Raw genomic sequence first — 10479 nt, forward strand, 5'->3', positions numbered from 1 at the left:
AATAATAAGGACAAAATAACAACGTTGGCTATTCTTTGTATGTCCATTTTTGGTCATAAGTTCATAGTTATATACATCATTGGCTTTCGAATATTTTAGTTTTAGCGTTCCCTCAGAGCGTTCCCGAGGAAGATAAATCTTAAAAAAATATTTTCAAACGCACGAAAATCATTAAGTGTTATTTTCCATTTTCAATTACAAAACAGCCAATAAAAATTTAGCCATGAAAATAACCCAAAACAACATAATAATAAAAAAAAGAACTCACAGAAAGAACATACAAGACCACGCCCAAAGAGGGGACAATAAATTATATAAATCAGAAAATAAATATACTTCTAACAAAATATTGACAGACAATTACATGCGCACCTGTACCATGCTTTCATTTGATAAAGTTTGTGTATTGTCTTCTTGATTAAGATTTTGATTCTCCTCTTAACAAAATTATTTTTTTTCTACTTTTAACACAATTATAATCATTGACAAAAAGTACAAAAACAACATTACCTAAACCAAGAATCAGAAGACTGTGCATACAAGATCTTGGCTTACAAACGAAAATAACACGTCATGCGTCCGAGGCACTTTTCTGTAATTACCTTTATCAGGAACGCTAAAACCTAAACACTGGAGATCCAGTGATGTAAGACAACGTTAGGAGCTATACATGAGATTCCTCATGGGGTTTTTGTTTATGATTACTTGGCCGTTTTTATAGTGATTATTTGATTACCAGACCAAATATTTCATGATTATTTGATAATTTAGGACTGTATTTTTGATTATTTGATTATCTTGTTTAAAAAAATAATTAATGATTATGTGATTATATGGGCAAAACATTTGTGATTATGTTAATCCCTAGACACCCCTACGAGGGGCCTCATATATGGCCAAAAAAGAAATAAAACAATAGCCAAATTCATCTAAGGTCAACATTGAATGACAGATTTGAAACTACAAGTTTTATTAATTTGCCAACGGAGAATATTTAGAAAAAGTAACCCGTACCGAAGTATTGACTTCTGAGCTGAAGATACCATTCGGCACTAACATTAGTAGAAAACTAGGGAGTCACTGGCAAAAGATAATGGCCAATAAGGATTACACAAAAAGTCATATATCTTCATGTTTTGTGCATTTTTATATAATTTGGTGTTTAAGGCGTATCCTTGGAATTCTTTGTTAAATTAAGACAGAACTTGTCTAAATGAAGATGTCTTTTGGGTTGTTTTTTATACGCCCGTTTACGGGACGTATTATGGTATACCGTTGTCCGTCCGTCCGTCGTCAACATGTCGGACAAATTCACAAAAATGCTATTATAACCAATTTTCATGAAACTTTGGTGAATTGTTTATATCTATTGTCGTAAGTTCCCTTTCGATTTTTATAAACTTTAGATTTCACGTTTCCGATTAATAGGATTTTATTCATAATAAGGGGGGATTTTCCAGTTTTCGGACAATAAATCAAAAATGCTTTGAGTAGTTTTCATGAAACTTTGGTGACTGGTTTATATCTATTGAAATAAGCTCCCTTTAGTTTTTCTTATAAATTTCTGATATGACATTGAGGAGTAATGGAACTTTATTCGTTGGAAAAGCGACGGGCGTATCATGCGCTCAGGGCGCAGCTCTTTATTTATCTTTGGGTTACTGTCTCATTGGCATTTAAGAATATCTTCAGGAAAGTAGTGCCTACATTGGCAAAGTTTATTTTACAGATTACAGATAACGTATATCCGAAGAAGTTTTTTAGTTCAGATTTATAAAAGTTATTTATACATTGAATAAATTATACCGTTATTTCCAGTGAACACACATAAACAATCTAAAGACGTCAATACAATAATGACTACCTGAAAATTCAATTTAAAGCAATGGTTGCTGGTTCGATTTGTTACACTTTATCTAATATATTCTAATAACCTATCAATCGTTGATAGTTGTACTTAACAGAATATTTTAATGACATAATTTGCATATAGAATGCAGTTGAAAATTCATGGTAAGTTCATTTTCATAACGACGGTTGCAACTATACCTTTATCAGGGTAAAACCTATGATATGTTGTTATTGTAAGTGCAGGTAGTTGTACATATATATTAGATGACTACGAATATGAATTGTGTGAATATAAGGATATAAACGTTTTAGTTACGATCATTTCTTTTGGTCGTTTTTCTTTATATTTTTTTGCCATAGCGTTAATTTGTTATCGACTAATGTTGTTAATTTGTTATCAACTGACGTTGTTAATTTGTTATCGACTGACGTTGTTTTAAAATTTGTTATCGACTAATGAATTTGAATACCCCTTTGGTATCTTCCGCCTCTCTTTTTCAAAACAAATTTGCTTTATTTGTTTCTGTTTATAGCTCTATATATACTCGGCACGATTACGAGCCTTTTCTGTATAGACACCTGTCAATACTGTTGAAGACTATATTATACCCAGGGAGATGTCGTTTGGTTATTTCTGTTGTAGTTTCTGTCTCATTGACGTGTCTTCAACATCTCCCTAGTTTATTCATGCTAAACTAAATGAAGATGATAAAAGTTTACGAAAGTAATAATTAAATTTTTAGTATCGTTGTTTGCTATCAGACAATGAAGTGTTATTACTAGCTCAAAACTTGCAAAAGCTATCGTCATTTGAACCATTTCAACTCGTCTCTAAAGTGATCGATTGAGATAAAATGTACATCAAAAGTTAATAATTATATTACTGGAGAATTATCTTTAGACATAATTAATTTAATTAAATGTCCAAGAACTGGGTTTTACCCAATTTGATACTGAATCATATATTATGTATATATTGATTTATTATTCTATTTGCTATAAACCAGACAATTAAGACCAAGCTTTGTATTATGACTTAATGCAGATTGCAAACCGATGTACTGATAGATCAAAGGGTTTCAGCTTGATTTCGTCTTGTGCAGAAAAAAAAGTAGTACCGTTAACGTTATTACATAACAACAAAAGAGTACACTACCAACAAAATCCATAACTACAGAACTACATGCAACCGAGAAAAGTAAGGAATGTCACTACCGAACATAGACTTTGACTGTACCGTCTACAACTGACAGTACATAAAGCAATACAATATTGCAGATCAAGTGCTTTACAATATTCAAACTCCATCAAAAACAGAATAACGGTTGGCTTAAAGGTCGAACCAAGGAAACATTCCTTAAGACTTACAACGATTCCAACGAGAAAGAGTTAAGATATCACAGATATTTCTTGTCAATATCTTCAAAGCTGCCATTGTTCAATAGCTGACCTCAATTTTGATCTCGAGCATAAAAGACTAAATATTAAGGTAGTATACTGAGATCAGTTAACTTCTAAAGTCTAGGTTAAAGACAGACGAAAGTTAATATACATTTATCATTTATTGGAATGCCAAATGATTTTAAAGAATGCAATTCCTAAAATTTGAGCAAGAAGAAAAAACACTTTAAACTTCATATGTGACAAGTGTTTCATTGTTTTTCCCTTTAGGCTGTAAAAATGCACCATTTCAAACCAACCGTAAGTATTATATACTTAAAAGGTGGAGGGCCATTTAAAGTATGCAGTCGTAATGAATTATTTATCTAAACCAAATATTGAGTCTATCATATTTGATATAAGTCTGGGTTCTACATTCTTTAAATTTTAAATGTCAAGCAAGTACGACTAACTGAAAACTGGTATATTACCTGCGTATTAATCAGTATACGTCACAAAATTTTGTAATCTGAATATGAAGTGAAGAAATGGGACCAACAAAATAAGGCGTTGTGAAAATAGAACTAGGTGTCATACAGAGAAGTAGTTCCTTTGGTATCAAAATAGTACAAAACAAAAGAGATGTTGTATGATCGTCTATGAAACAAGTACCCCCCCCCCCCCCCCCCTTTGTGTCCAAATGATAGGGATGTATGCAACTTTCGGCCATCGTACGGCCTTCAACAACGAGCAAAAACCATACTGTATAGTCCGCTATCATTGAAAGACCCCGACGTCACTATATGGCCAAATAGTGACGTGAAAACCAACAAACTGTAGTATGTAAATATACAAAACAAAACGATTCAGGCAGGTTAAAACCAGTAAAAACAAGATGTACTGTGCTCATGGCTGTTAAAATTGTACCCTGTTGTCACAAAATGGAAGACCTAAAACTATGTTGACCAGTAAATACAAAAAGAGGTGAACAGTTCAATGAGTATAGGTATAAATTACGTTTGTAACTGTTTTGTTTTTGTCTGAAAATATTTGTAGGAAAAAAAAAATTAAAAACATATTTAAATGTATTGGTCAGTTTGTTATACAAATCGTATTATGAGAAACATTTCGAATGTAGGTATAAGGAGTTGTTCTTTGGAAAATAACGTTTGCGTTGTACTTGGTGAATGAGTCCTATTCACAGTTACTAGTTAAGACATTGAATGAGTCCTCTTCACAGTTACTAGTTAAGACATTGAATGAGTCCTCTTTACAGTTACTAGTTAAGACATTGAAAACAAGTACTATGATTTGAAACCAAATGCATCATAAAAAACAGCTAGAATCTTGAATTATAATGGGACAATAATTTCAGTTAAAATCCAGAATTTTAAAAAGCAGAGAAAGTTAAAAATAAGATAACTTTGGTATCTAACTGAGAAATTTGCGGGAAATTACATATTGACTAGATAAAGCAATGAATAAAACATCTGAGGAGGTGGCCTACTATCAAGCCATTATTGTCTAATAAGGGATCTCGATCCGTAAACTGCATTACAATCTGCGAAAATGATGAAATCATAAATGATCCACATTAAGTATCTGAGGTATTTAACAACTTCTTCATTAATGTGACAAAAAATATTGGTAACGTTAAGACTGTCATTGATGAAAATCATCCTAGTATTAAGTTATTTAAACGCTGTAAACATGAGGGGGGAGAACTTACTCTCCAGCCTGTGACAGATGACTTTGTCAGAAAGCAATAGATAAGCTTAATGCTAAAAAGGCTATAGGGTATGATGGTATTTCGGCTAAAATGCTAAAATTGGAAAAACCTATAATTATTAGTCCTATTAAAACACTAATCAATAAAAGTTTTAAAACCTCAGTTTTTCCAGATAAGCTAAAGGTGGCCCAGGTTAGACCACTATTTAAGAAAAACAATATGCTGGACAAAGGAAATTATCGCCCAGTTAGTGTACTGCCAAGTATATCCAAATTTTACGAGCGTGCTATTTTTGATCAACTAGCTGAGTTTTTTTAAAAAACACTTTAACCTCCTGTTATCTGCATTTAGATCAGGATATGGGTGTCAAACTGCCCTCCTTAAAATTATTGAGGATTGGAAGAAGGCACTGGACGATAACAAATTTGTCGCAGCAATATTGATGGACTTATCAAAGGCATTCGACTGTTTGCCACATGAATTATTATTATTATAAATGAAAACTTATGGTTTATGAAATAGATGTATTACAGAGCTACTTACAAAACAGAAAACAATGTGTAGAGATTAATAATATTTGTAGTAATTTTGAAATTATGTTCAAAGGTGTTCCGCAAGGTTCCATACTTGCTTTTTAATATATTCATAAATGACATTTTTGGTGTAGTTGACAATAGTACTATATATAATTATGCGGATGACAACACCTTATCCTATGCTGATTTTGATATACAGAATGTCATAAAAAATTTAGAAAGTGATAGTCTTAAAGTGTTTGACTGGTTGGATTACAATTTAATGAAAGCTAATCAAGATAAATTTCAAGCTCTGGCAATTGGCAAAAAATCTTTTAATCATGATATTGTTTTTAATCTTAAAGGAAATAGAATAGAATGTGAAGATGATGTAAAGCTACTGGGAGTCACACTAGACTACAGATTTAAAGTTTGATAAACATATATCTGAGATTTGTAAGAAGGCCTCTCGTCAACTTAATGTTCTTAAACGTATTGGTAGATATCTGAATAGACTTGGTCGTCTAACAATTTATTATTCTTTTATTTTGTCTAATCTTAAATATTGCCCAGTCACCTGGCATTTTTGTAGTGAAAAAAAAAACCACAGTTAAGATAGAAAAAATCCAAGAGAGAGCCTTGAGATTTGTGTATGAGGATTATAATAGCTCCTATGAATATATTTTACACAAGTCAAAACTTCCATCTCTTAAAAGTCAGAAGATTACGAGCAATAGCTATAGAAACTTTTAAAATTATACACAAAAAGAGTCCATCTTATTTAAATGATTTGATTAATATAAAAAATCACAAATATTCCTTCAGATATAAAAATACAGTTGAACAGCCCCAGGTGAGAACAACAAGCTATGGCATCAATTCTTTTAGATACACAACTGCAAAATTTTGGAATGAACTACCCCAAAGTTTTAGAGATGAAAACAATTCTAACCAATTTTTGTCGAGCCTTCGACTTTAGTCGAAAAAGCGAGACATAGCGATCCTACATTCCGTCGGCGTCGTCGTCGTCGTCGTTGTCGTCGGCGGCGTCCACAAATATTCACTCTGTGGTTAAAGTTTTTGAAATTTTAATAACTTTCTTAAACTATCCTGAATTTCTACCAAACTATGATCACAAGATGGTATCCAGAAGTAAATATTGTAAAAATAAAATTCCATTTTTTCCGTATTTTACTTATAAATGGACTTAGTTTTTCTGCCGGGAAATATTACATTCACTCTGTGGTTAAAGTTTTTCAAATTTTAATAACTTTCTTAAACTATCCTGGGTTTGTACCAAACTTGGACAGAAACTTGTTTATGATCATAAGATATTATTCAGAAGTAAATTTTGTAAAAAAATAAATCCATTTTTTCCTTATTTTACTTTTAAATGGACTTAGATTTTCTGCCAGGAAACAACACATTCACTCTGTGGTTAAAGTTTTTAAAATTTTAATAACTTTCTTATACTATTTTGGATTTGTACCAAACTTGGACAGAAGCTTGTTTATGATCAAAAGCTAGTATCTAGAAGGAAATTTTGTAAAAAAATAAATCTATTTTTTCCGTATTTTACTTTTAAATGGACTTAGATTTTCTGCCAGGAAACAACACATTCACTCTGTGGTTAAAGTTTTTAAAATTTTAATAACTTTCTTATACCTAATTTGGATTTGTATCAAACTTGGACAGAAGCTTGTTTATGATCAGATGCTAGTATCTAGAAGGAAATTATGTTTTCTTCCAGATAAAATTACATTCAGTCTGCAGTTAAAGTTTTTAAACATTTATTAGATTCATAAACTATCCTTGATTTTTACCAAACTTGGACTGAAGCTTCTTACAATCAAAAGATAGTATCAAGTGGAATATTTTTATTGATTTACTTCCTCATTTTTGTAGAGCCTGCGATTAACAGAAAAAGTAGGCGAGACACTGGGTTCCGTGGAACCCTGACGAATTTTCTAAACTTATTGTTACCTGGAATGGTAGTTCATGCCAATGCAATGCCTGCAAATAATTAATGCTTTAATTCTTAGTGCTTTTTTCTGCTTAATGTGCTATAATTGCTTATGTGTTTTAAAGTGCTTTAAATGTTTTTGATAGTGAGTTGCTTATTGTACTTTTAATATTTCTGCATGGTATTACATACTTAACTTCTTCATGTCATGTATACTGTATATGTATGCTTCAATGTAATGATTTGCTTTGTGTAGCTTTTGTGTGTGTAGCATGCTTGCTTTGTTTTAAATGTGCACGTTTTAGATGTTTTGTTTGTAATAAGACGACATAAAAGCTCAATAGAGCTTATGTTTTCTGTATAACGATCTCGTCTATAAATAAAGCTTTTGCACTTGAACTTGAACTTTGAACTGGGCAGGGGTCCCTGGTTCCCACTTCCCTACCCCCAACTCCAACTTCCTCCCCTAACATCCAATTCCCTCCCCCTACGCACACTTCTCTCCCCTTACCCCCAGACGAAAGTCAGTAAAAAAAATCCCCAAATATCCCCATTTTTACCCCACCCTCTCTCTTCCCCCGGTTCCCTCACCTGGCTCCCGCTTCCAATCCACTCACACGTCCACCCCTCGCATATGGTACAACTTCTCTAAAGTAGAAGATATTTTGGTCCCATGTACATGATACAATACTCCCATGAATTATGAGTATATTAAAGGAAAGGAATGCCGTTCTCAATGCTATTCTACATTCGAACAGTTTTTTTAAGGTCGTCAACGATGAACGAAAGAGTAACAAAACCGATATTGGAATAGTAGTTCAACCGTAGATAACATATGTAGGTGTATCACTGTAATGTACTGGCGAATAATCTGATTACACACTGGTTTGAGTTTAATTCTTAACAAATAACATTGCACTGTAAAGTCACATGGGATTAACATAGTACACGTAGTACATTCTGTTTCACACTTACTTTTACTCATCCTAATTGACCATCAATCAATATTTATGACAAAGATTCTTAAAACATTGCTAATGTAAATTACTAATTTGAAGTACAGTTATTCCCCAAATCAATGTATGGTCAAATTACTAATTTGAATTACAGCTATTCCCCCAATCAATAAATGGTCAAATTAATAAAAATAAACAACTTCAAAAACAAAACAAAACCAAACAAAAGAAACAAAAATAAAACACAACAAAGACTGAAAAGGTGAGGAGAATGATTCTGTTTTGGGATAAAATCGAAATAAGAAAATTCAGAAAAAATTTCAAGACCGCCAAACGCAAAATAAGATCAAATAAAATCACATATGATGCCAAATGACTTTTTTACTTTAATTTTGCTTGTCAAACTGATCTTTACAGTTTGGTCTTATGTTGTGTTGTTACACCACTGTCCCTGGTTAGGGGAGGGTTGAGCGCTAACATACATATATAACCCCGCCACATTCAGTATGTGCCTAACCCAAGTCAGAAGCCTGTTATTCAGTGGTAGTGGTTGGTTGATGTCTGCAGTAGTTTTTTTCGTTAATTCTTTGTGATAAATCAGGTCGTTGTTGTTGTGGTTTGTTTCAATTGTTTCACATTTTGTCATGCCGAAATTTTTTATAGCTTAATATACGGTATGGGTTTTTCTCGTTGATGGAGGCCGTACGGTGACCTATGGTTGCTTAAATCCACCTCATTTGGACTCTGGTGGATAGTTGTCTCATTGGCGATCAATGAACAAAGCAATAAACAAAAAGCAAAACCCACAGAAAAGTACGGACAAGCATAGATATAGTAACCATTATATCTGTGGGACAAGCAATCGCGAACACTTAAACAGAAAATAAGATCAAATAAAATTGTGATGCCAATTAATAACTGTTTCTGTAATTGATCTGTCATTAACCCAAATATTGCAGTATAGACAAATAATAAAAAGATATACTGAAATGGTAGGGGAACTGTCGTATACATGCCAGGGCCGCGGATCAAGGATTTTGGCAGAGGGACGTATTTCGTGGACACGGAATAAATACTGCCGAGCTTGGCGAACCGAAAGTTTTTTGAACGGTTTTATGCTAGAAATTAATATAAATCGTGAGAAACATGATATTTGTTTTATTTTTGGCGATCAAATGGGGGTGTATCCCCTCTTAGCCCTGCACCGGATCCGCCAATACATGCACTAATCGTGTACACGAAGGTTGTCGACGTATATTTGTTCCACCTAACAGAAGTTCCACTGGAAACTTTGTTATAAACAATGTCATAATATCTGTTCCTGTTGGAACAAATATTCTATGCCATTTATTCCGTTAGGAACATTTACTGTAATATTTATTCCAGTGGAAATAATATTCCCGAATATTGTTTCCATTTGGAACTTATATTATGAAGGAACTTCTATTCCGTGACAAGGTGACCCTCAAATGACATAACAGACCTTTTTAAAATCATATTACAAAACGTTGCTCAAATCTTACATTATCAAAATTTTCACAATAGGTCGATGAAATTTCAAATCACGTACTATTTATAACATTGTAATAACCATTCCTATGAATAGTACTTGCCTAATACGGGTGTATTGTCAAATTTACTAATGACGTACACCCATATACAGTGTATCATATGATATGACAATATTTTATAATGTACAAATCTATAAGCATGAATGGTATGTGGGTCATATAGTAAAGGAGTTACGTACTGGTTTTACTCGAGTGTAAAATCTTTTTAAATGTCTACGTAATCGGCCTACAAACTACCTGAATAATATTGTTAACTTAGATATATCGTAAATATTTTTCAGTTTATAAAGTAGGCGTATAAAATTTCGTGACCATTAATGTCTATTCATTGTCCGCGTTAAGAAGTACGCAATGACCACACATAATGGGTCCACTAAAAGTCCAAATTACAAATTTTTGGAATCATGTGACCATGGTAATAAATTGGCACAATGTCAAATGTAATATCTATTCTTTATTTCGTAAAAAAATATATAAAAGCAGTCGTGTTCTTTTTTCGTTTGCACCGTCCAGA

Source organism: Mytilus californianus, unplaced genomic scaffold, assembly GCF_021869535.1.
Source record: "Mytilus californianus isolate M0D057914Y unplaced genomic scaffold, xbMytCali1.0.p SCAF_2, whole genome shotgun sequence".
In the NCBI taxonomy this organism is placed as follows: Eukaryota; Metazoa; Mollusca; class Bivalvia; order Mytilida; family Mytilidae; genus Mytilus; species Mytilus californianus.